This window comes from Schistocerca serialis, chromosome 1 (genome assembly GCF_023864345.2).
Source record: "Schistocerca serialis cubense isolate TAMUIC-IGC-003099 chromosome 1, iqSchSeri2.2, whole genome shotgun sequence".
Lineage (NCBI taxonomy): Eukaryota > Metazoa > Arthropoda > Insecta > Orthoptera > Acrididae > Schistocerca > Schistocerca serialis.
The window spans coordinates 125,718,975-125,746,079 of NC_064638.1; the positions used below are offsets into that span (position 1 = coordinate 125,718,975).

General features: G+C 45.6%; 2 pseudogenes; one reads left to right on the top strand and one right to left on the bottom strand.

The window, feature by feature from the left end:
• Nucleotides 1-3,641: 3,641 nt before the first annotated feature.
• Nucleotides 3,642-3,759, bottom strand: LOC126426721 (5S ribosomal RNA; annotated as a pseudogene).
• Nucleotides 3,760-23,959: 20,200 nt separating this feature from the next.
• LOC126426844 (5S ribosomal RNA) lies at nt 23,960-24,077 on the top strand (annotated as a pseudogene).
• Nucleotides 24,078-27,105: the final 3,028 nt, after the last annotated feature.

Consider the following 27,105-nt stretch of genomic DNA (forward strand, 5'->3'; position numbering starts at 1 on the left):
CGACGAATAGGAAGAGGAAGAAGGAGAAAGTTCAGATGACGATTTTCAGGGATTTTAAAGGTCAGTTTGGTTTTATAAACCAAGAATTTTTTTAGTCTGGCATTACAATCTAATAACAAAAATGGTAAAAATGTTATTTCTTTAAAAACTCTTTAAAAATTAAGTGCTTCTTATACTCCATAGTCTCTTATTGTCCTTCATATACCTACATTTAGTAAAAAAGAAGCATCACAATTTAAGCAACCAGACTTAAGTTAGGTTCGTACACACCGCACTGTGAATGATTAATACAAAAGTGGCCGAGGAGAATTGTTACTGTCCTACAGGCGTAAACATGATGGTGCTGAAGCCCTGTCAAACATTTTCAGCTCGCTTTGCTGGGTGATAGTTTTGTTCTCTGAATTATATACGAAACAATGATGGCTGCGTGCGCCGCGCTTCGATGAGCCCTGTCTTGGAACGATGAAAGACCATACAAATGAAGAACCTGAGCGAAATTAAATTAAAGTGATATCGAAGCTACTTATCTGAAGTTAAATAACACTGGAATAAGTTAAAATCACACGAGTAATTCATTGGCGATTCTGTTGGGAATTTCAGTAGTGTAAACTCAGATGTAAGATGTAGAAAAACAAGCCAAAATACGAGCTGTACCACTTTGCAGTTGTGCATAGAAATGAAGAAACAGTGCTGAGTAAATATCCTGCTTTGCTTTTGGCCCTTTATGCCCACCTGCTTCACTCAACAGATAAGAAAGGCTGCCACGTACTGCAGAAAGGAATTGCGAGCAAACATGAAGGCAAACGTACGTGACTTGAGAGCATTCACCCCTCGTCCGGAAAGCAGTGGTCTTTTTTCTGTAGATACCTATCAAGCAAACGTTGCAGAATCTCATTCGGGCTGAATAAGAATGAAGCAAGCAGATTGTAGTGATTCATTAAACTACTATACTACTAATTAAGCTCTGCATTTTATCGAAGTGATTACCATTCGCAGCACCGAGCGAGGTGGCGCAGTGGTAGCACACTGGACTCGCATTCAGGAGGACGACGTTTCAATCCCGCGTCGGGCCATCCTGATTTAGGTTTTCCGTGATTTCCCTAAATCGCTCCGGGCAAATGCCGGGATGGTTCCTTTGAATGGGCACGGCCAACTTTCTTCCCCGTCTTTCCCCAATCCGATGAGACCGATGACGTCGCTGTTTGGTCTCTTCCCCCAAAACAACCCAACCCAACCGCCAGCTGGGGTGGCTGAGCGGTTCTAGGCGCTACAGTCTGGAACCGCGCGACCGCTCCGGTCGCAGGTTCGAATCCTGCCTCGGGAATGGAAGTGTGTAATGTTCTTAGGTTAGTTAGGTTTAAGTAGTTCTAAGTTCTAGGGGACTGATGACCTTAGAAGTTAAGTCCCATAGTGCTCAGAGCCATTTGAACCATTTGAACCCAACCCAACCCAACCATTTGCATTAGGTGAAACGGATGGCAACTTTTCTTTTTCTCTTCTTCTCTTTCAGCTCGTTCTTCTCCTATGTAATAAGCCAATAACTCTGTTTGTACTGTATAGCTTAAACAACTGTTCCGTGCATTTACCACTTGACATTGTAAAACGCTGGTGTTTTGAGTTGGCACTAGCATAGCTTTATTAGAGATCTGTGATTGTCGCTCAGAATCAGCCGTTGCATTTGAACAAAGTACAGTCCTATTGTGAAGTGCCGGGGCAAGCAGTGTATTTAACACTAAATTCTTCTAGAATCTACATATGTAAATGATGCTCTAAGCCCCCCCTATTCTAACTCCGACTTTTGCTGTTGCACATGGATTAAAAAATATACACGAACTGACTGTAATCAACCCTGCAAGTGGAGTAGAAAAGAGTTTGGCACCTGCAATAATTTAATTTGATAAATAAGTTAAATAAAGGAAGGTTTCATTAACGTAGTGAGAAATGATGGGTTGCTCTACCGATTAACAGAATGAAAGTTCTGTCCAAAATAACAATATGATTTATTAAGACTAAACACAAAACAATAAACAAAAACACATGAAACATTTATAATACATCAAATTGGCTCAAATTGGATACTCAAACAAACGCTGTGAAGGTGAAGTTGTCCCTAAACTAGATTGTGAGGTTTAAGACGAAGTGGTATGTGGAGCCAATTCCTTGCCACTCAAATCTTAAGAGAGACACACAGCTAACCCAACATTAATTGCTGCTACTCAAGACAGAACAAAGTTAGAAAAAGACGAACAGGCGCGCTCTGCTGAGCTCTGATTATCACGTAGGAAAATCCCTGTCTGCCGGTGCTGTGCACATACATTACCAAACTGTCTTCTTAACTGCCAGAACACGATCTGGCTTACCGGAGGCGATTGCTGGTTGCTTCGACGTCCTCGACCTAAATGGGAGAGCCGGCTACCTAGAGCACCCGTACAGGCCGAACACACAACATTCCCGCCCCCACGACAGTGGCCGTGGTTAAACGTTCCAATCAGCAACTCGAAAACCGGCGGAAAATTCCACTCCATTGCCGGAGCACTACCATTCCACCAATGGAGAATCTTGGTGCCAATTTCTGCGCTGATTTTGCTACGTCACGGAGCTATGCCCTGAGCAAGCCAATCACAGTTACTATTTTGCAGAAAGCGCGGGAATTTTCCCGCCACAACTGCCTGGGTACACAAGTCATTCCCACGCCTCGCTGGTAGCCCGCCAGAAAGTGTTTTCTCTAAGATTCTGCGAAGTAACGGAACCTCTAGCCCAGCCACTACTTCAGACCCCCCCGGGCATGTCTTTTGACAATGTCTGCGTCTGCAAAGCATTCACTCGACTTCCTCACACCCGTCGGCTTAACCCTTTGCAGATCAGAAGAGCCCGCCTGTCACCGGATCACCCGGGTGACGAGAGACGCTGCGTGGGAAGTCCGCGTGTGAAGGAATAGCGATTTTCACTGCATGCAATTAGAGAGGAAAATCGTAACCTCTCACTATCTACAAATCCAGCACATTCAAAACGCATCCCAGCCGAAGAATAATACTGACATCTCTAACATCCACAGTTGCGACTAGGATCAACACAGAACTGGCGAGAGGGAAGGAGGGGGAGAGATTGCATGGTTGGTTGATTTTGGTGAGGGGATCAAACAGTGAGATCATGGCTCCCACAGGATTAGGGAAGGATAGGGAAGGAAGTCGGCCGTGCATTTTTAAAGGAATCATACCGAAATTTGTCTGAAGCGATTTAGGGAAAGCACGAAAACCTAAATCAGGATGGCCGGATGAGGGTTTGAACCGTCGTCCTCCCGAATGCGAGTCCAGTATGCTAACCACTGCCCCATATCGCTCGGTAGGGAGACAGGGGGAGAGGGAGAGAAAGAGAGAGAGAGAGAGAGAGAAATTTATCTTAATTGTTACCTTCATCTGCCAATAAGAGGGGTCAATGGTAGCACTCCGTCTTGAGGCCTCGAGAGGCGTACCGGGACCATCCGACCGCCGTGTCATCCTCGGTGGAGGATGCGGGGAGCAGGGGCGTGGGGACAATACACCGCTCTCCTGGTCGTAAGATGGTATTCTTGACCGAAGCCGCTACTATTCGGTCGAGTAGCTCCTCAATTGGCATCACGACGCTGAGTGCACCCCGAAAAACGGCAACAGCGCATGGCGGCCTGGATGGTCACCCATCCAAGTGCCGACCACGCCCGACAGCGCTTAACTTCGGTGATCTCACGGGAACCGGTGTATCCACTGCGGTAAGGCCGTTGCCAGAAGGGTCAATGGTACCTCTTAAAACTTACATAATAGTGATTTACAAATACAAAAATATTGAAACATCGATGATCTATTTTATCTAGAAGATGTAGTGACGCTACTCAGTCTTTTAGCAAAAGCAGTAACAAGTGCTGAGAAAGTCGTTCTGAAGAACTTCATTAGCAGCTGCAGACAGTGTGACGGCATGTGGATCAGAATAACATACATGAATGGGACTTCGAGACGACACAATCTTCCCTCAGTGGAAAGCTGCACTGCGAAGCTGTAATAACCGTAGCAGTGGGATCGATGTCACCACACCAGGACAAGTCTTGTTATGGGTGACGTGGCCAGGTGCCAGATTTTGGTAAAACAAATGCACCTCAGACCTATATAAATGTTGTCTGAATTTTGGGTCAGAGGCACTTAATTTCGCTCGAGTCCAGAAACACAACCATGATACTAGTACCACACGGGACAGCGGGATGACTGGTCATCGCCAGCAGCAGCTATGGGTTCGAGACCAGGCTGCGTCTGTCACCGCCAGCACTGAGTTCGCCAAGGCCCTTAGTGCCTCAGCGCCAGCCGCCGTCCTCCTCTGGCAGTGAGTCGAATTACACACACAGAAGTCTCCACGCGCCGCCACAGTGAATGCGTGCACGGCCGAGGCACCAAAGGTGCTATCGCCGACGGAGAAGTGGGGCGCCACTGACGTCACAACCTTGACCTACACTGTCACAAACTCGAGCTACAGAGGCCGCCGGCCATCCACAGGTCTACCAACGTTGGCATGGTGCCTACGCAACATCCTCTCACCACGGTGGAAGCCACCACCCATAAATCAGTGCCAGGTGCGGTCAACAGAGTGAGGCGTGTTTCGCCTCGCTGAGCTACGACAAAGCATAAATCAAAGTCGAAGAAAGCGTTCTTTACTGTCAGCAGTGTTTCCGCTGGGCCCTCTGGCCATCACGACGACCACTCGCCACCCTGAGGGAAACTGCACTATTCAAAGGTAAAAGCCCATTTTGCAGATGATTACGTAAATAAAACTGATGTATTCCACCGCTCCACAATGAATTTTCACTCTGCCGAGGAATGTACACTGATTTGAAACTTCCTGGCGGATTAAAACTGTGTGCCAGGTCGGGACTGGAACCTAGAATCTTTGTCTTTCGTGGGAAGGTTATCTACTTTTTTTTTCAGTTTGTTCGTGTGTGTTCGTTGTATTTGGTCTCAGTGGACGCCACGTGACATCCACTGAAGTTCGTTGCTGATGCCTTCACTCGGTTTTTTTATTACAGCCAGCCCTCTGACCGAACGCGCTGAGCTACCGTGCCGGTTCCATTGAGCTATCCAAGCACGACGCACGTGAAAATTCATTCTGGAAACAATCCCCATCCCCCAGGTTGTGGGTAAGCCATGTCTCGACCGTATGCTTTCTTCCAGGAGTTCTATTTCCACAATGTATGCAAAAGGACTTCTGTGAAGTTTGGAAGGTAGGAAATGAGGTGTTGGCGGAAGTAAAACTATGAGAGCAGGTAGAGATCTGTACATGGATAGTTCGATAGAACACTTGCCCGTGAAAGGCAACGATCCTAGGTTCGAGTCCTTGTCCAGCACACAGTTTAAATATTCTAAGAAGTTTCAAATCTTCCACAATCGTTTGCCAGTATTAGGGATGCTGGCGGAGTTCAGTGCAAGATTTTTATGGGAATAGAGCTCGTTGAGAAACAGTGTTATTTGTTAGTGTGCTTGCGGGATACCCGTGTGTACACTTCAGCTAATGTGTGTCAGTTTGTGCCTGCTGAGTGGCCGATCACTCAATTGTTAATAAAAGCTAAGCACCGCATCTGACTGGCGCAGTAAAAGGAAAAGGATGGCCCTAGAAATGAATTCCAGATACCGGTATATTCGTATAATTTACTGTTAACTAATTTCTGAAAGAGATTTATTACAAGTCAAAAGCTGGGTCCAGGTAAATTTTTGCATATTTATTACAATTCTTAGTGTGTACAAATTTATAAAGTACGTTACAAAATTTTCAATGCAGCGGACAGCAAAGGGATGAGTGCGAATCGACTTTGAAATGCGGCAAGCATTTTGCATGCTAGCTTCATCGAAAATTTGAATGTATTTATCATTCAGAATCTAACAACAAGGAAAATCGGTATGATAATGTTACTGATATTATAAACCACGCTGACTGGCAATAGGGTGCTCTGTGTAATTTGCATGTTCCTCTTTATCAATTCGCTGACGATTTCTAATAGACAACGAATGTATCTGTGGCGTGTGTAAATGTGCAGCACATTGGGTTTTAGACAGAGCAACGAGATACGCTTCGGTCAAGCAGGTCGGTGACCGGTGGACGGGAACGCTACCTGGGTGGCGCAAAATTCTTGGAAATGAGGTCGTCCCGGAACCTACAGGGGCGAACCTCATTTCCAAGACTTTTACGACTTCTTGCTGTCAGTGTCCAGGGGGAGGCAGTGCTACGCCCTTTGTGGGAATCGGAGGCACCTTTTCATCTTTTCTCCCTTTTTTGAAGATAAGCATCTGTCGCTTGTGCAAAACGAGGGCAACTGGAAACAATCCCTAACCTCGTAGCGGTCCTCTCTGAATTTCTTGAACCCAGTTGCGAGGCTATGAACATTGGTGGGAGAACGTGCTGTTGCCGTAAAGATGTGTGATGTCAGATCACACTGCTGAAATGAATGCTTTCTGGTAGTAGTGGAGAGTTTCTTGTTACCATTGGAGTCCGAAACAGACCCACTATTTTTGGCGGGATTCTGTGTTGGAAGGGATCCTTCTGACAGGACAGCACTGGTTCGCAGTTTTGCTATTGGCGATTGGCACCGTTTGGTGGCAAGGAATAGGAAGGGCGTTAGTGAGCGCCATGAGGTAAGTAGATAGGGGTAGCAATGCAGTAGAGCTGCCACATGTTGGAGACCCTCAAAGGTGCTAACGACTTCGTCTTCGCGAAGGGGACAGCAGCCAACGGAGGCCAAAACATGGTAACTACACTCATGCTCATAAATTAAGGATAATTGCAGAATGTGGTCCACACAACGTGCCACTACACAAAACTGGCGCTAATAGCGTAGGCACATAGGCAACAAACGACACAGATCTGTAAGTCCACGGTATTGGTGTTAAGATGAGAAAACCGTTCCGAAACACGTGTGCTACAAAACACCACTGTCTCGTGCGCATGTACCCCGACATCAATATGGGGTATGATCACCACGCACACGTACACAGGCCGCACAACGAGTTGGCATACTCTGGATCAGGTGGTCGAGCAGCTGCTGGGGTATAGCCTCCCGTTCTTGCACCAGTGCCTGTCGGAGCTCCTGAAGTGTCGTAGGGGTGTGAAGACGTGCAGCGATACATCGATACGTCGACCGACATGCAGGGGTGTATGAGCACCCACCCCATACCATCAAACCACGATCTCCATACAGGTCCCTTTCAAGGACATTAAGGGGTTGGTATCTGGTTCCTGGTTCACACCAGATGAAAACCCGGGGATAATCACTGTTCAGACCATACCTGGACTCGTCTGTGAACATAACCTGGGACCACTGTTCTAATGACCATGTACTGTGTTCTTGATACCAGGTTTTACGGGCTCTTCTGTGACCAGGGGTCAGTGGAATGCACCTTTCAGGTCTCCAGACGAATAAACCATGTCTGTTCAGTCGTCTGTAGATTGTGTGTCTGCAGACAACTGTTCCAGTGGCTACGGTAAGGTCCCAAGCAAGGCTACCTGCAGTACTCCGTGGTCGTTCACGGGAACAGGTGGTGAGATATCGGTCATCTTGTGGTCCTGTACACTGTGGACGTCCCGTACTGTAGCGCCTGGACACGTTTCCTGTCTGCTGGAATCGTTGCCATAATCCTGAGATAACATTTTGTGGCACACGGAGGGCCTGTGCTACGACCTGCTGTGTTTGACCAGCCTCCAGTCACTCTAGTATTCTACCTCTCATAACGTCATCAATTTGTGTTCTTTGAGCCATTTTCAACACACAGTCACCATTAGCACGTCTGAAAAAGTCTGCAGACTTATTCGCTGCACCTTACTCTGACATGCACCAACACACCTCTGCGTGTGTGGACTGCTGCCAGCGCCACCTTGCGACGACCACAGGTCATATGCACCGCATGGTCTTACCCTGAGGTGATTTCAATCCGCAAAGCGTCCATCAGAGCGTTGTTTCACCATGTATCAGCATCATCCTTAATTTATGAGCATGAGTGTATTTTTGGCGGGATTCTCTGTTGGAGGGGATCCTTATGACAGGACAGCATTGGTTCGCAGTTTTGCTGTTGACGATTGTCACCGTTTGGTGGCAAGGAATAGGAAGGGCGTAAGAGAGCGCCGTGAGGTAAGTAGGTCGGGGTAGCAGTGCAGTAGAGGCTGCCACATCTTGGAGTCCCTCAAAGGTGCTGACGACTTCATCTTCGCGAAAGGGGCAGCACATATGCAAATCACAACTCAATGCACCCGTCATCCACAAAGTTAAACAGACAACACGAAAATTACAGTCCTAGTGGGGAAGTTGCCCAAAATATCACTTTGACTAACACTGACTCGAATAGTATGGTAGTCTGTTGGTTATTATTTTGATCAGACTGCTGAAATCTTCCCAGACACTTACTGAAAACTTACAACTGTAAGTAAGTGAAGGGGTCGAACAGAAACAATGATTAAATTCAATACTCACATTGATTCATAAATTATATCTATCCAAATATGCATGAGGGTAAACTGGAAAGCAGTTTCGCTTCCCTAATAGTTACATTACTTCTTGCTCTTAGGAATTTACTCTCTCCCGAAGCATACCGTTACTCAGTCCTACGGAGAAAGCATGAGAGATCAAAAGGAATTTTTGATTTGAAGGACGAAGTGAGCAATAGGCGGAGAGGTTTTTTGTGGAAGAAAATTCCCGTTAGAATTTGAGATAGGAATGGCGCTAGAAGTGGACCCTGAACCAAACTGTTGGCATGTACGAAGAACGAGGGCCATCACTTGGAGAGCAGAAGCAATATTCTGTTAAAACTATGGTTAACCTTTGGTTTCAGTCTGTAAAGGGACTTGCCGTAATGATGGGTATGCTGTCATAAGCGGAGCAGCGTAAGACGACTGGTATCAGTAATGAAACAGTTTCTGAGAAACGTAAGAAATAGGAAAGTATTTAATGTGAGAAGAAGAGATTCAACAGCTGTAGGGTAGTATCATGTGAAAAGCGAGAAGGAAAGCATGGCGTTCGAGGATTTGGAAGGAGAATTTTTATGTCAGAAATTACATCGAACTTTATATTCCGTAAAATACTAGTTCATACGACTCTAAATAATGACGTCATGAGATTTCTGTAAGAGCAGTGGCATATTGTCGAGGATCTGTTTGAAACCGCCTGCCAAGCATACTGTTCTAGACATTACGGATGTACCCTGTTGTGTACATAGTTCCGCGTAGTCAGCGCGTACACAACTTTCCCACTAGAGCGCGCCCCGCTAAGCACAACAGCCGATCCGCGTACTGATATGTAACGCAGCCAATGAGATTGCTGCTAACGTAGAACCTTTTCTCCACGTGGATCACACTCGTGCAGTGATACCTGAATGCGCGAGGTATTATAACGAGTGTACAGACCTCCGATTAGTCAGTCTGCAACAGTCTGCACCAAATAAGATTACCATATTCCTGTACATAGCCATGAAGGTAAATGTATACACTTTTGTCAAGTATCAGACATATATGTGAGAATAAGATTAACGTACCAATACCAAAGGAACTTCAGATTGTCAATTGTAAATAGCATCCAGAACCAAATTAAGTAATTTTTATGCTTCTTATTATTTTAATAAATGTGTGTGAAACTTAATCAAGTTCTGTTTAAAGTTGGTCACCGTCAATCTGCTACTCTATGCGTGCAAGTGGCATTTCTATCGTCTGACCTAAGGCCGGTATTACACTATCAAATTTCTTTGTCCAAAATCTTTGTCCAATATCTTTGTCAAAGATATTTGATAGTGTAATAGGGACTTTGTCAAATGTCGTCCAATATTTGATCAAATCTAGGGCCTCGCTGTATATTTGATCAAAGAAACCGCTTGTCTTCTGTTCACTGCAATGTGACATGTTACCACATGGAGCGCTAGCATCGCTGCAGCGTTCTGTCGTCTGTAGTGTTTTTATAACCATTGCCGGTAAATACAATTGGTGTGTGCCGACAACTAAAAAATTAATAGAGATGTCTGAAGCTGATGAGGCGCTTTACAACGTGAGGCACCCTGAATACAAAAATAGATTAAGAAGATTGGAGACCTAACCTGACCTAACCTAACCCAACCTAACATAACCCTCTCCTGTAGCAAGGAATCGGATTGTTATAGTGAGCCTGTCTTCTGAAGATGTAGCAGTTCTTAAGTGAATATTGTGCTTTGTGATATGAGGATACACTTCATTGAGCACATACAGAAATGTATGCTCATCCATTCTTAAGTAATTGATGTACGACTTGACGTCTTCCACCGTAAGCTCACGTAACAAGTTTTGTTGAATGCTTTTATCGTGTCGTCGTAAAACCCACGGCATCACCCAGATTAGATTAGTTTTTCGTTCCATAGATCCGTGCTGAGGAGATCCTCGTGGATGTGGAACATGTCGATTTTTTTTAAGCTGAAATAACAATACAAATAGTATGAATAAATACATCATTTGTTTTTATTAAAAATTTCGCCAATGGAGTAGAAAGAGTTGGCCAGCAGTAAGTCTTTCAGGCTCCTTTTAAACTGATCTTTATTTGTAACTAAATTTTTTATGTTTGCTGGCAAATTATTGAAGATGAGTGTTCCTGAGTAGTGGACCACTTTTTGAACTAAAGTAAGTGCTTTTAAGTCCTTGTGCAGATCATTTTTGTTCCTGGTATTGTATGTATGAACTGAGTTGTTTGTTGGAAAGAGAGATATATTATTTACGACAAATTTCATTAAGAAGTAAATATACTGAGAGGCAGTAGTTAGTCTACCCAGTTCTTTGAAGAGGTTTCTGCAGGACGTCCGTGAATTTACTCCACAAATAATACGTATTACACGCTTTTGGACTCTGAAAACTTTTGTTTGACTTGAAGATTTACCCCAAAATATTATCCCATATGACATTATGGAATGAAAGTAGACAAAGTATGCAAGCTTTTCATTTTTATGTTGCCTATGTCTGCTAACACTCGAATTGCAAATACAGATTTCGTAAGGCCCTTTCTGCACTTCTGTGATGTGCCCCTTCCAACTGAATTTATTATCAAGTTGTAATCCCAGGAATTTAAGACTGTCAACCTCGTATGTATGGTTCCTGTTTATCCCCCACTTCTTTTCCGCATGTGCACACAATGCAATTGCGGTACGTGCAACTGCTGCGGTTAATAACAAGTCGTCAGCCATCTTGAACTTTGACGAAAAATTTGATGGCAGTGTAATACCCCTTCTAGCGCTACATCAAAGATCTTTGTCAAATATATTGGACGGAATATTTGATCACATCTTTGATCAAATCTTTGACAAAGAAATTTGATAGTGTAATACCGGCCTAACGGCAGAAGATAAACATGCCACGATAAGACCACAAGGCATATTGCTGACACTCGCCTACTTCGTTATAGCGACAAGTCAAATAATCTGATGGTGTGTGTACTGAAGGTCTTACAGTACGTATGCCACAAACCCATAATTATTTTCTGGCATTGTTCTGTTGCAAACACAGTTCTACGTTCCAGGCAGAGATTTGTTCCCACGTCATGAGTATGCTAACCACAGTCGTTCACTTCTGACAGGATTGGAACTCATTGTCACACACTGTATTTGATGTGAGATCTGAAAGCACAGTCATTCCAACGATAATGGAAGGAAGAAGCACGAAAGAACACTTCAGTATTTTTCTAGGGGCGCAAGCACAAAAAATTCTACTTTCTTTTCGTATAAAACAACATCGTTCTTTTCGTAAAACAGAATGCGGGAAAACGTTAAGTGAACTTTCAAAAACAGCTGCTGCAAGCAGATGGAAAGCAAATTCTTGACATAAGCTTCTTACGCGTAAATGTAGAATTAAATTATTAAATATAACCATTTTCTCACTTCCTAATCGTCGCTTTGTGTTGTAGTCTTTTAAACGTTGGCTGTATCTAAAAACGCAGCACGTTTTTCGGAAAGGAACAAAACGTGTAACTGCCAGTTTATAATCCTCTGCTTTCCGCTAAAGAATCGGCAAATTAAATTTTAAAATATCCAGTGCTAAATAGCCCTGCATGTTTTTCTTGAATTAGAGCATATATGTGGAACGTTATTTACCTAGACCCGCATGTGTAACACTTGAGGTTGGCTGGTTTCGTGTGCTAATCCTTGGAGCTGCCTCCTGTCAGCTTAAAGAATGTGATTCCCTCTGTACCAAGCGAAAAAGCCATATCATGTATTGAATACTAGTAGCAAGCGTATCCATAGCCATTCATCTTTCAACTAAAAATTCCAGATCCTTCAATTCGCGATGCTTTGCTCGTGTTATCAGTCAATCCCAAAATTAATAAAATTTTAATGTATAAAATATTCGCGTTTATCCGAACGTAATATTCCTCACAGAAAAATAATATCAGCGAAACACAATACAAACCACACTCACTCAGTTAACGTATTAGATGTCTTTTATAAAACGATAACGTTAGTATGACTGGTGATGAACAAAGACAGTCTTCAATAATTGAGCTCTATTTTTCTTCTTGTAGAATTAATAAACAGCCAATCAATTGCAAAATGGAAGGTTTGTTTAAACCCCTCTACCATGGTTTCATCTTCTATAAAAACGTCTTCATCAGAAAGCAACAGTGACAAAGCTGTTTTGAGAGTTTTCAAAGAAATGTCGATATATGTAGAAATGTAGGGGGTATATCATAACTTAGAAATTCATAAAAAGTGAGTTGTGTCACTCACAATCTTGTAATCACCTCTTCAAGGAGTTAGGCATTTTAATCTTCAAAATATGAATTTTTTGTTTGGTTTGTGCGGCGCTCAACTGCGCAGTTATCAGCGCAATATGCATATTCGCTAATGAAATTCACCATAAATAATCTGTGAGAATGTGAGAAGTTCAGAATAACACTTATGTTCTCAGCTACAGTACTAGAAGAAAAAAATTACCTTCGTTACTCATCACTAAAGCTCTCAGGGGCTGATGACAGAGTTCAGTAAACAGCCCCGAAAATCTTTCATCATTTGCCAAATAATGTAAAACATCTGAGAGACAGTAAATCAAATTGTAAATCTCGCCTACAATCTTTTTTTCTGAAGAAATCGTTCTGATCCACAGACAAGTTTTTAATTAAAACTTAGCAGCACATGTAGCAAAAAAATTAAATTAAACAAAACATAAGCGTATCACTATAATTAGAGACTAAAATGTTCATTTAAATTAAATATAAACAAATATGTTATTTAGTAACCTACAGTTTACCAGAATTCTGTCTTACGATCGTTTGTATGTAGCCTGCAAACTGGCTCGTTCGTCATCATTTTATTAAAAATTATGCGCTTGATCTTCGGAACATGTAACTAACTTCTAAGACTCAGGTTCCGAATATGTCGTCAACAACGGCTTCTAAAGCTTTCCACCTGTTAACAACCTTATGTCGGCTGGAAGCTATGGATAGAGCTGATAATCTTTGCTATTGACGCAATGACCACCTTGGGCAGGCTTGCTCTTGGTACATCGTATACTCGGGGATTATTTTGTATCCATGCAGCAACTAATTGGACTTCAATAGTCTGTCGTAACAGCAAGACAAAGAAGCGTATCCTAATACCTGCATTCACTTCCGTCAAACTAATTGCATTGACTTTACATGATACAACGTCTAGCGTAATCCACCTTTAACGATTGATAGCGTATACAGTGATACCTATCTCTCATCGAACTTAATACTCTTATCACAACAGCATAGCACGACAGAAATACTCGTTTCCTTCTGTCGCATTCCATGACAAAGATGTCTTTAGTAAATCATTTTCCACAGCTGAAACTCAGCTCTGGAATTATTTCTCTCACAGTACGAAAGAAATCACTCATATACCAGGCTTCGAAAAATAGCTAACGGCACATCTTCTGCAATAACAGTAATGTTTCCCCCCCCCCCCCCCCCCTAATTTTGAACGTACTCATCATTCTTTACAAAGTGAAGCTCATTGTCATCCTCTTTACGCCATGTATTTCCTGTATTTCAGAGTTGTAAGTTGAAGCAGTTGACATGCATTCATCTTTCTTAGAAGTAACAAGCGACTTCGTACTCTTAGCCATATGTCGTCCCGTATGCTTATTTTAGTTTTTCGTGCCGTTGATACTTCTTTTTTCTTCATTTTCTTAGCTTTTATCCGCTTAGTACCGGGTCTGGTTTCCCAAAATTTGGCTAGCTCTATATTTATTACTTAACTCTGTTGCCAGATGCCCTTCGTTTCGCCACTATCGGCAAGGTAATCTAAGAGGAGGAAGCTATGTCCTTCACCTGTCTGTGAATCGCGTGAACTGTATTAGGTGTGTTACCGTGCTTTAACTGTGTATCGTTTTCTGAAGCGAAGTTCGGGTGCCAGCCTGGCACTTGTCTAAACTAACGTGGAAAACCCCCTAAAAACCACAGTCAGGCTGGCCGGTGTAGGCCTACCAGCCGAAGATCGTTAATCCGCATTGGGGAGCCGAGCCGGGTCTGTGGTTCATGTTTGCAGTATTGCACCCCCGAATGTACTCGGAACGCGTACCTAAATTGTTTTTTTTTTTTTTTTTTTTTTTGAAGTTTTACCCGGCGATCTCAGAGCCATCTCTGGGCCTGTGTGTCAGTCGGAATACCGACACGGCGTACTGCCGCTGGCGCAGAAGGCAAGGCACTAGACGAGTGTTACCACACAACCTCCAAGTGAGACAAGCAAAAGAGTAAACACCGAAATACCTCGTAACTGGGAAGTATGCAGTAACGCTCCATAGCCCCAAGCGTCAGAGCTCCACCACAACAGTCAAATGTTGCAGAAAGACCCTAGAATAACTACTGAGCCGCCAGAGTGAGGCAAAGAATACTGATGAGTCCAATAAACATTCTCTCGTCCACCTAGCGCCACCACAACATACGTGTGGCTCTGCTGCCTAGAGCTTTCTGAGATCATGAACACTTTCTGTCCACGGTGACCAGTCCAGAGATAAAGACGGCCTATCGAGTTTCAGTGAAATCACGACAATACCATCAATGACCTGCTACCTGCTTGTGGACTTCGATGCTGCAAAAAAATGTTCAAATGTGTGTGAAATTTTATGGGACTTAACTGCTAAGGTCATCAGTCCCTAAGCTTACACACTACTTACCCTAAATTATCCTATGGACAAACACACATGCCCGAGGGAGGACTCGAACCTCCACCGGGACCAGCCGCACAGTCCATGACTGCAGCGCCCAAAACCGCACGGCTAATCCCGCGCGGCTCGATGCTGCGACACAGCCAAACTGATGCAAGCTACATCGATGTTCTGCTACTGCAGCCTACGCCGACGTCAGTCAGAAGGAGAAGGCTCGAGTCTACATCTACATCTACATGGATACTCTGGAAATCACATTTAAGTGCCTAGCAGAGGGTTCATCGAACCACCTTCGCAATTCTCTATTATTCCAATCTCGTACAGCAAGCGGAAAGAATGAACACCTATGTCTTTCAGTACGAGCTCTGATTTCCCTTATTTTATCGTGATGATCGTTTCTCTCTATGTAGGTCGGTGTCAACAAAATATTTTCTCATTCGGAGGAGAAAGTTGGTGATTGGAATTTCGTGAGAAGATTTCGTCGCAAAGAAAAGGGCCTTTCTTTTAATGATTTCCAGCTCAAATCCTGCATCATTTCTGTGACACTTTCTCCTTTATTTCGCGATAATACTAAACGTGCTGCCTTTCTTTGAACTTTTTCGATGTAGTCCGTCAGTCCTATCTGGTAAGGATCCCACACCGTGCAGCAGTATTCTAACAAAGGACGGACAAGTGTAGTGTAGGCAGTCTCCTTAGTAGGTCTGTTACATTTACTAAGTGTCCTGCAAATAAAACGCAGCCTTTGGATAGCCTTCGCCACAACATTTTCTATGTGTTCTTTCCAATTCAAGTTGTTCGTACTTGTAATACCTAGGTATTTAGTTGAATTTACGGCTTTTAGATTAGACTGATTTATCGTGTAACCTAAGTTTAACGAGTTCCTTTTAGCACTCATGTGGATTATCTCACACTTTTCGTTATTTAGGGTCAACTGCCACTTTTCGCACCATTCAGATACTTTTTCTAAATCGTTTTGCAGTTTGTTTTGATCTTCTGATGACTTAATTAGTCGATAAACGACAGCGTCATCTGCAAACAACCGAAGACGGCTGCTCGGATGGTCTCCCAAATCGTTTATATAGATAAGGAACAGCAAAGGGCCTATAACACTTCCTTGGGGAACACCTGAAATCACGTTTTACTCCATGACTTTCCGTCAGTTCCTACGAACTGTGACCTCTCTAACAGGAAATCGCAATATATTCCATAATCGCAATATATTCCATAAGCACGCAATTTCACTACGAGCCGCTTGTGTGCTACAGCGTCAAAAGCCTTACGGAAATCCAGAAATACGGAATCGATCTGAAATCCCTCTCAGCACTTTATGTGAATAAAGAGCTAGTTGTGTTTCACAGGAACGATGTTTTCTAAACCCATGTTGACTGTGTGTTAATAGACCGTTTCCTTCGAGGTAATTCATTATGTTCGAACACAATATATGTTCCAAAATCCTGCTGCATATCGACGTTAACGATATGAGCCTGTAATTTAGTGGATTACTCCAGCTAGCCCTCCACCGACTAAGAGCCGTTCTTGGATGATGTACAAGCTCTCATCCCCTTGCCGTCCACGCATGATACGTCCGCGCAGCGCCCTGGCCATCATGTAAACATCTGCTGTAGTCTTGGTCCTCCCATGGTGGAAGGCCAGCGCCCGTCATTCACGGCAACCGTTGTCCTGGAGCGCGCAGTCGGCTATACTCATCTAAGCGCATGACGATCTGCCTACGAGAGCGCTGAGGTGTAGAGCCACCATGAGCTGTAGAACATCCACAACGAACAACGCCCACTCCAACCTCCGCGGCCGCCCGCACGACAATATGTCGTGACCTGCGACATCAGTGTCGTGACGCGCTGACTAGACGCATCAACAGGTCGACACGCTGACGCCCGCACATTGCACGATGCTGCGAGGCAGCCACTAAAATTGCTATACCAAGAAGAAATGCAGATGATAAACGGGTACTCATTGGACAAATATATTATACTAGAACTGACATGTGATTACATTTTCACGCAATTTGGGTGCATAGATCCTGAGAAATCAGTACCCAGAACAACCACCTTTGGCCGTAATAACGGCCTTGATACGCCTGGCCATTGAGTCAAACAGAGCTTGGATGGCGTGTACAGGTACAGCTGCCCATGCAGCTTCAACGCGATACCACAGTTCATCAAGAGTAATGACTGGCGTATTGTGACGAGCCCGTCGCTCGGCCACCATTGACCAGACGTTTTCAATTGGTGAGAGATCTGGGTAATGTGCTGGCCAGGGAGCAGTCGAACATTTTCTGTATCCAGAAAGGCCCGTACAGATGCTGTAAACAGAACCTGGATTCATCCGAAAAAATGTCTTTTTGCCATTCGTGCACCCAGGTTCGTCGTTGAGTACACCATCGCAGGCGTTCCTGTCTGTGATGCAGCGTCATAGGTAACCGCAGCCATAGTCTCCGAGCTGATAGTCCATGCTGCTGCAAACGTCGCCGAACTGTTCTTGCAGATGGTTGTTGTCCTACGTCCCCATCTGTTGACTCAGGGATCGAGACGTGGCTGCATGATCTGTTACAGCCATGCGGATAAGTTGCCTGTCATCTCGACTGCTAGTGATACGAGGCCCTTGAGATCCAGCACAGCGTTCCGCATTACCCTCCTGAACCCACCGATTCCATTATCCTGCTAACAGTCATTGGATCTCGACCAACGTGAGCAGCAATGTCGCGATACGATAAAGCGCAATCGCGATAGGCTACAATCCGACCTTTATCAAAGTCGGAAACGTGATGGTACGCATTTCTCCTCCTTACACGAGGCATCACAACAACGTTCCACCAGGCAACGCCGGTCAACTGCTGTTTGTGTAGGAGAAATCGGCTGCAAACTTTCCTCATGTCAGCACATTGTAGGCGTCGCCACCGGCGCCAACCTTGTTTGAATGCTCTGAAAAGCTAATCATTTGCATATCACCGCATCTTCTTCCTGTCGGTTAAATTTCGCGCCTGTAGCACGTTATCTTCGTGGTGTAGCAATTTTAATGGCCAGTAGTGTATATGAAATAAAATCGTCATAGCCATCATTCGGTTTGGCCGAGTGGTTCTAGGCGCTTCAGTCTGGAAGCACGCGACCGCTACGGTCGCAGGTTCGAAACCTGCCTCGGGCATGGTTGTGTGTGATGTCCTTAGGTTACTTAGGTTTAAATAGTTTTAAGTTCTAGGGGACTGATGACCTCAAATGTTAAGTCCAATAGTGCTCAGAGCCATCTGAACCATTTGAACCAAAATCGTCATAACTTCTGAACTGTTTGCGTTAAGACGTTCAAACTGCAAAGTTGGCTGTGGGGCATGATGGGAATTAGTATGCGTAGTATGGTTTGGCTTAGCAACGAAGCCCACTTTCATTTGCATGGGTTCGTCAATAACGGAAATTGGTGCATTTTGGGGACTAAGAATCTGCATTACGCAATCGAAATGTCTCTTCATCATCAACGGGTGATTGTGTGGTATGCAATGTACAGTCACAGAATAATCAGTATGGTATTCTGTGATGGGACGTTGACTACGAAACGGTATGTGAAGGTCTTGGACGATGACTTCGTCCCCATTATCCAAAGCGACCCTGATTTCGACAAGATGTGTTCCATACAAGACGGAACTCGACCCCATCGAAGCAGGAGAGTTTATGTCCTGGAGGACAACTCTGGGGACACCATTCTGGCTCCGGGGTACCCAGCGACCACCAGCATCGGCCTCGATTGCCCGCCGTATTCTCCGTATCTGAACAAATGCGACTCCTTTTTGTGGGGCTATATTTAAAGACCCTCCCCCCCTCCCCCCCCCATGAACCATGGACCTTGCCGTTGGTGGGGAGGCTTGCGTACCTCAGCGATACAGATAGCTGTACCTTAGGTGCAACCACAACGGAGGGGTATCTGTTAAGAGGCCAGACAAACGTGTGGTTCCTGAAGAGGGGCAGCAGCCTTTTCAGTAGTTGCAGGGGCAACAGTCTGGATGATTGACTGATCTGGCCTTGTAACACTAAACAAAACGGCCTTGCTGTGCTGGTACTGCGAACGGCTGAAAGCAAGGGGAAACTACAGGGGTAATTTTTCCCGAGGGCATGCAGCTTTACTGACGCATGGAGAGCTGCATCAAACCAGTCTCTGGACTGAAGACCACAACAACAACAACATATTTAAAGACAATGGTTCAAATGGCTCTGAGAACTGTGGGACTTAACTGCTGTGGTCATCAGTCCCCTAGAACTTAGAACTACTTAAACCTAACTAACCTAAGGACATCACACACATCCATACCCGAGGCAAGATTCCAACCTGCGACCATAGCGGTCGCGCGGTTCCAGACTGTAGCGCCTAGAACCGCTCGGCCACTCCGGCCGGCTAAAGACAATGTTTACAGCAATAACCCCTAAACCAATACTGAGCTGAAAACAGCCACTCAGGGGGTCATCGACAACAACCATGTTCCGACACTTCAGCGGTTCATGCAGAATTTCGCTATTCGTACTAGACACATCATTGCCAATGATGGAGGGCCATCGAACATGTCATAACCTAAATCCGAATATTTGCAGTGACGTTTACATGTTGAATAAAGTGTGTGCACGCCGTAGTTTGTAACTAATTTACGTTTTCTTTCGTATAGTTCAGTAATTGTCACCATGTACATTACTCCGTGTACAGTAGTAGAAATCAGTATAAACACATGGATATTTGTAGGAGAATTAACACTGTCGATTGAAATAGTTGCATGAACTGTGGTACTACCCAATTCTTTAGAAAATCAAAATTATAATCTCAAAAAATTGTTCAAATGTGTGTGAAATACTAAGGGACTCAACTGCTAAGGTCATCAGTCCCTACGGTTACACATTGCTTAACGTAAATTATCCTAAGGATAATGCCCGAAGGAGGAATCGAACCTACGCTGGGACAACCCGCACAGTCTATGACTGCAGCGCCTAAGACCGCTCGGCTAATCCCACGCGGCTTACAGTCTCAGCACAGTTATTTAAGGGAAATACGAAGCCCGGGATCACTGGTGATGGACAAGCTTGTGATTGTTATACAATTTTAATTTGACTCGGAACAGTCTTTATAATAAACTTCAATTCGGACATTTGCCCTCTTACTGATGCAATATACAAATCTTCACTTTGACTGAATTACGTAAACACGAACAAGAATCATATTTTTGCGTCCACAGCCAAAATCATTGATAGTAGGTAGGCACGGTGAATAATCAATCACAAACAATCGCTCTTGTTTAACCATATCTCAAGAGACTAATAACACTATACACTTCCACCCAAAGTTACATATCCACATAATACGACAAATTCATAAAGGACAAAGAGATCTTATAGCTTAATAAAACCGAACTGCCCACATAAAGGTCCACAGTGAAACGTGCTTATACTAAAAATACAAAGTGGGCCAACTAATGTCGCAAAACTTGCACACAGGAATAATAACAAGTTGCACGTTCATTAAAGATACACAAATGATTAACAAAAGTGTTAAATAAGAAGGGCTAGTAATAACTCAGCCAATAAAATGACTTACAAAAACGCCAACACTAACAATGTAGCCTCACTTAACTAAGGAACATAATGACTCAAAATGATTCCCAAATTGCACTTTACTTTAAAGAACAGGGTTAAGGTCCATAGGAGTGTTTGGAAGCAATAACGCTACGGCCGGTAGGCAATACGAGCGTTTACTTCCACGGCTTGTGCACAAGGTCACATAGCAGGTGGTATATACACTCCTGGAAATGGAAAAAAGAACACATTGACACCGGTGTGTCAGACCCACCATACTTGCTCCGGACACTGCGAGAGGGCTGTACAAGCAATGATCACACGCACGGCACAGCGGACACACCAGGAACCGCGGTGTTGGCCGTCGAATGGCGCTAGCTGCGCAGCATTTGTGCACCGCCGCCGTCAGTGTCAGCCAGTTTGCCGTGGCATACGGAGCTCAATCGCAGTCTTTAACACTGGTACCATGCCGCGACAGCATGGACGTGAACCGTATGTGCAGTTGACAGACTTTGAGCGAGGGCGTATAGTGGGCATGCGGGAGGCCGGGTGGACGTACCGCCAAATTGCTCAACACGTGGGGCGTGAGGTCTCCACAGTACATCGATGTTGTCGCCAGTGGTCGGCGGAAGGTGCACGTGCCCGTCGACCTGGGACTGGACCGCAGCGACGCACGGATGCACGCCAAGACCGTAGGATTCTACGCAGTGCCGTAGGGGACCGCACCGCCACTTCCCAGCAAATTAGGGACACCGTTGCTCCTGGGGTATCGGCGAGGACCATTCGCAACCGTCTCCATGAAGCTGGGCTACGGTCCTGCACACCGTTAGGCCGTCTTCCGCTCACGCCCCAACATCGTGCAGCCCGCCTCCAGTGGTGTCGCGACAGGCGTGAATGGAGGGACGAATGGAGACGTGTCGTCTTCAGCGATGAGAGTCGCTTCTGCCTTGGCGCCAATGATGGTCGAATGCGTGTTTGGCGCCGTGCAGGTGAGCGCCACAATCAGGACTGCATACGACTGAGGCACACAGGGCCAACACCCGGCATCATGGTGTGGGGAGCGATCTCCTACACTGGCCATACACCACTGGTGATCGTCGAGGGGACACTGAACAGTGCACGGTACATCCAAACCGTCATCGAACCCATCGTTCTACCATTCCTAGACCGGCAAGGGAACTTGCTGTTCCAACAGGACAATGCACGTCCGCATGTATCCCGTGCCGCCCAACGTGCTCTAGAAGGTGTAAGTCAACTACCCTGGCCAGCAAGATCTCCGGATCTGTCCCCCATTGAGCATGTTTGGGACTGGATGAAGCGTCGTCTCACGCGGTCTGCACGTCCAGCACGAACGCTGGTCCAACTGAGGCGCCAGGTGGAAATGGCATGGCAAGCCGTTCGACAGGACTACATCCAGCATCTCTACGATCGTCTCCATGGGAGAATAGCAGCCTGCATTGCTGCGAAAGGTGGATATACACTGTACTAGTGCCGACATTGTGCATGCTCTGTTGCCTGTGTCTATGTGCCTGTGGTTCTGTCAGTGTGATCATGTGATGTATCTGACCCCAGGAATGTGTCAATAAAGTTTCCCCTTCCTGGGACAATGAATTCACGGTGTTCTTATTTCAATTTCCAGGAGTGTATATAATCCGACCAGCCCCACAATGAGCGGTCCTGAGAAAAATCCATAACTGCGCCGACGCCAGGGAACGAGCAGTCTTAACAAATGGCCTGCAGCACAAAGAGATTGCAATGAAAACAATGTCAAATCACAGCCACACTGGAATATATAATAAGCACGCCCCCAAATTCTTAAGGAGCAATACTCTAACATTACCCGTCTCCTAGTAAATTACCTGGAAAATTATAGATCACTTCCAGTTGCCTTAAGGCACATTCAACATTAAATAAACATACCAAATGCTGCCGTGACAAATGATTAAACCATTAACTCTACGGCTGCCGGGCACGTACTCAACCGCAGCCAGTCCCAAAGCAGCCAGTCCTAAAACAAGTTAAAATTTGCATGAAAACAACTTAAAACACATACTCCACGGATGATCAAAAGCGGAATGAGGAACATCAGCCTCCTTAAAATAGCCACTGCGGAACCAAGTTCAGAACCATCTCCGGCAGCTACCCATGCCACAATAGGTTTCAACAATCTTCTTAGTTAAACGCAAAATAAAAGTCATACGTAACTTGGAGCTTGCAAATTACGAGCTGGGAAGCTGTTCAGCGTGAGACGACGAAGCCACCACAATTTTGCAAGTCAAGGCGCCCAGTGATCGGCACCGTACATTCGACGCCCGCCAAAAGACAAAGGCGGCGAGCACGGCGAGGTCCATGCACCACGGTTAGGGACGCGGGCTTGTTTTCAGAACACAAGTTGGCTCGTTGAACGCCGACTGGAGACTCACTCGTCACACGTTCACCCGGAAAACCCGCCGGGGGAGCAGACAAAGGTAGCAGGACAGCCGAATATCGATACCAACGATGCAAGTCGAACACCCTAGCGCCAGCCGCCACGCTTCATTGGACATAGTGTATATACAATAGTATGAGACCCAGTATACTGACAAATGCAGTGAAATGATATAGCATTTGATGTCCGCAGTACATTATACAACAAGATATGAACGATTCAGATGGTTGATGATGGACCTCAGTATAAAAGCAATCGGCGCTTTGCGGTGTTAATTTGTGAGTGTGTGCCTTTACTGCAGACAGGAAACAGATGCCATTAGTGACAGTGCATATTGCGCACATAAACCACGATTATGACAAAGCCACGCGGAAAACAGTTAAAATATGATGGAAAAGCAAAAATAGGTATGTACAAGAAAATGAAACTAACAGTTAAATCGCCAGGTAGTTGAACCGTCCAAATACGAGCATTACAGAAAATATGGGCAAAGTAGGAAATTATCTGAGGTATTGATGGTTCAAATGGTTCAAATGGCTCTGAGCACTATGGGACTTAACATCTGAGGTCATCAGTCCCCTAGAACTTAGAACTACTTAAACCTAACTAACCTAAGGACATCACACACATCCATGCCCAAGGCAGGATTCGAACCTGCGACCGTGGCGGTCGCGCGGTTCCAGACTGTAGCGCCTAGAACCGCTCGGCCACACTGGCCGGCTGAGGTATTGAAGCGGTTACTTTTGCACAAAGAAAACCGTTTATCTTCTCGACTTGTTGCTCATTTATAGTTGCCAGTAACTGCCAGATGTGCACGACAAATTCTGTGACATGAAAACATCTTGCCAACGGCCTTGCCGCAGTGGTAACGCCGGTTCCCGTCAGATCACCGAAGTTAAGCGCTGTCGGTCTCGGCTAGCACTTGGATGGGTGACCATCTGGTCTGTCCAGCGCTGTTGGCAAACGGTGTGCACTCAACCCTTGTGAGGCAAACCGAGGAGCTACCTGACTGAGAAGTAGCGGCTCCGGTCTCGTAAACTGACATAAGACCGGGAGAGCTATGTGCTGACCACATGTCCCTCCGTATCAGCATCCAGTGACGCCTGTGGGCTGTGGATGACACGGCGGCCGGTCGGTACCGTTGGGTCTTCCAAACCCTGTTCGGACGGACAGACGAGGAAAACATCTTGCATTCAAGAAACGACTGCAGAAACCTGCTCCAGTACACAGATATATGCAGGCTAGTTTGGACTTTGCTGAAAAGCGTATTGCATGGACTTCAGAATGGGGAAAAGGTGATCTTCAGTGACGAGAAGAAGTTTAATTTAGAGGGACGTGGCGGATTTCAGTATTATTGGCATAATATGAGAACGGAGCAGCAGATACGAAAGAGCAGAAATTTTGGTGGTGAAAGTGTTAATAATATGGGCAGCCTTCTGTGATAAGAGGTAAATCGCCCATTGCTCGGCTGAAAGTTACAATGAACCCTAACATATACAATGAGACGCTAGAGACAGAGTTGATCAGAGGATGTGAGGACCTAGGGGACGCCATGATAAACCATTTGTGCATGCTTCTGCTACAACCAAAATGTGGTTTTCAGATAAAGATATCGATGTCTTGTCCTGGCGTGCACACAGCCCGAATTTGAACTCCGTGGAAAACCTTTGGGGAATACTTTCGAGGCGTTTTTATCGTAACGGAATGCATTTTGAGGCCGTATGCGAGCTGAGAATAACAACACGGTAAGAGTGGCCGACAATTTCACCGTAAGACCTACAAACCCTAACAAAATCAATGCCGAACAGAATTTACGAAGTAGTTAAGAAGAATGGAGGTTGGACAAAGTACTAACAATGCAAGAACACATCAGAACAGCGAGTTCCTTGTACCAGTTTCCATCCAAAAAATGCAAACGCCTTATAACTTGTGATACAAAAAAAACTATGTAATCCCCTCATGATTGTAACTTTTTATGTGTATCTACTGCTTTCATAATAAATTCGATACATGTCTGCTCCAGATATTGTACTTCGACTTTCGTAGGAATCCTGCCTTTATACTGATTTCCACTACAGTGTTAATCCTGGCAATCAAATGTCATTGCAGATACCGTTGTACCCTCGGGCATAGCACCCGACCTCTCCACGCCACCGCTCTGCTCCCTGACCTACAGTGGCCTTGGCCACCCCTGCTCACTAACTTCAACTCATCAACACTCAAACGTATGGCAATACCACTTTCATCAGTATTACTATACAAGGAAAAATGTCTTATTGTTCTATACTCATCCGAAATCAGAGATACACCCTTAGCTGACTTGTCTACTTTTGAAATGCCATTCTTGGGTTCTATTATATAACCAGTATTACTTCCTTACTTTCAGACAGCTCAGCACAACAGCTCTCAATACTTTTGTCTTTACACTTCTTCCTCACTTACTCGAATCGTTATTAATTATCTTTCAGGAATATTTCTGACTGATTACAAATCTTGTTTATTCCCTTCCTCTCGTCAAATTAATTTGTTCATATACTATATGACCCCGCAACTCATTGCTTATCTGAAAGGTTCCGTTTTCAAGTTCAGCTACATACCCTTCCTGAGCAACTGTAACCTCTCCTACCCACTCTGTTCATTTATCTCGTAAAGTACACTCCTGGAAATGGAAAAAAGAACACATTGACACCGGTGTGTCAGACCCACCATACTTGCTCCGGACACTGCGAGAGGGCTGTACAAGCAATGATCACACGCACGGCACAACGGACACACCAGGAACCGCGGTGTTGGCCGTCGAATGGCGCTAGCTGCGCAGCATTTGTGCACCGCCGCCGTCAGTGTCAGCCAGTTTGCCGTGGCATACGGAGCTGCATCGCAGTCTTTAACACTGGTACCATGCCGCGACAGCGTGGACGTGAACCGTATGTGCAGTTGACGGACTTTGAGCGAGGGCGTATAGTGGGCATGCGGGAGGCCGGGTGGACGTACCGCCGAATTGCTCAACACGTGGGGCGTGAGGTCTCCACAGTACATCGATGTTGTCGCCAGTGGTCGGCGGAAGGTGCACGTGCCCGTCGACCTGGGACCGGACCGCAGCGACGCACGGATGCACGCCAAGACCGTAGGATCCTACGCAGTGCCGTAGGGGACCGCACCGCCACTTCCCAGCAAATTAGGGACACTGTTGCTCCTGGGGTATCGGCGAGGACCATTCGCAACCGTCTCCATGAAGCTGGGCTACGGTCCCGCACACCGTTAGGCCGTCTTCCGCTCACGCCCCAACATCGTGCAGCCCGCCTCCAGTGGTGTCGCGACAGGCGTGAATGGAGGGACGAATGGAGACGTGTCGTCTTCAGCGATGAGAGTCGCTTCTGCCTTGGTGCCAATGATGGTCGTATGCGTGTTTGGCGCCGTGCAGGTGAGCGCCACAATCAGGACTGCATACGACCGAGGCACACAGGGCCAACACCCGGCATCATGGTGTGGGGAGCGATCTCCTACACTGGCCGTACACCACTTGTGATCGTCGAGGGGACACTGAATAGTGCACGGTACATCCAAACCGTCATCGAACCCATCGTTCTACCATTCCTAGACCGGCAAGGGAACTTGCTGTTCCAACAGGACAATGCACGTCCGCATCTATCCCGTGCCACCCAACGTGCTCTAGAAGGTGTAAGTCAACTACCCTGGCCAGCAAGATCTCCGGATCTGTCCCCCATTGAGCATGTTTGGGACTGGATGAAGCGTCGTCTCACGCGGTCTGCACGTCCAACACGAACGCTGGTCCAACTGAGGCGCCAGGTGGAAATGGCATGGCAAGCCGTTCCAAAGGACTACATCCAGCATCTCTACGATCGTCTCCATGGGAGAATAGCAGCCTGCATTGCTGCGAAAGGTGGATATACACTGTACTAGTGCCGACATTGTGCATGCTCTGTTGCCTGTGTCTATGTGCCTGTGGTTCTGTCAGTGTGATCATGTGAT